Raw genomic sequence first — 539 nt, 5'->3', positions numbered from 1 at the left:
CTCAGTCACTGAGGTGACGAACTGATGACACTCAGCAGACTCTTTCTTTCTCTGCAGTATTTTCACATGAGTAAACACTGGCCTGTCACTGATACACAGCTGGATCACAGTAACATCTGGATACAGTATTTGTGAGAGCAGCTGTTGAACTGTTGTTTTCCTCCATCATTCTCAGTGTTGACATGAGACACTGAACCTCGACACGTGTGATCGAACTCTTTACAAGTGTGGAAGGGAAGGAAACAAGGGTGTAGCAGTAGGACTCAGGTGAGGGAGCAGGGTCTATGAAAGAGGCGGGAAACGCTCCATGACTGAAACATTCAGTGTTTCACTGGATTGAAACATTTGTACATTTTACCCACTGCTCCTTCAGTACGGCCAACACTCAGCCCTCCTAGTGAAACTTTTGCTGTTTGTGGACTGCAGACTAGCTGTTTAACACAGACACACACACACACACACACAGACACACACACAGACACACACACAGACACACACACACACACACAGACACACACACAGACACACACACACACACA

Source organism: Seriola lalandi, unplaced genomic scaffold (assembly GCF_002814215.2).
Source record: "Seriola lalandi dorsalis isolate HSWRI2012SDOR001 ecotype SW California unplaced genomic scaffold, Sedor1 jcf7180002054484, whole genome shotgun sequence".
NCBI lineage: Eukaryota > Metazoa > Chordata > Actinopteri > Carangiformes > Carangidae > Seriola > Seriola lalandi.
This window is presented reverse-complemented; position numbering follows the sequence as displayed.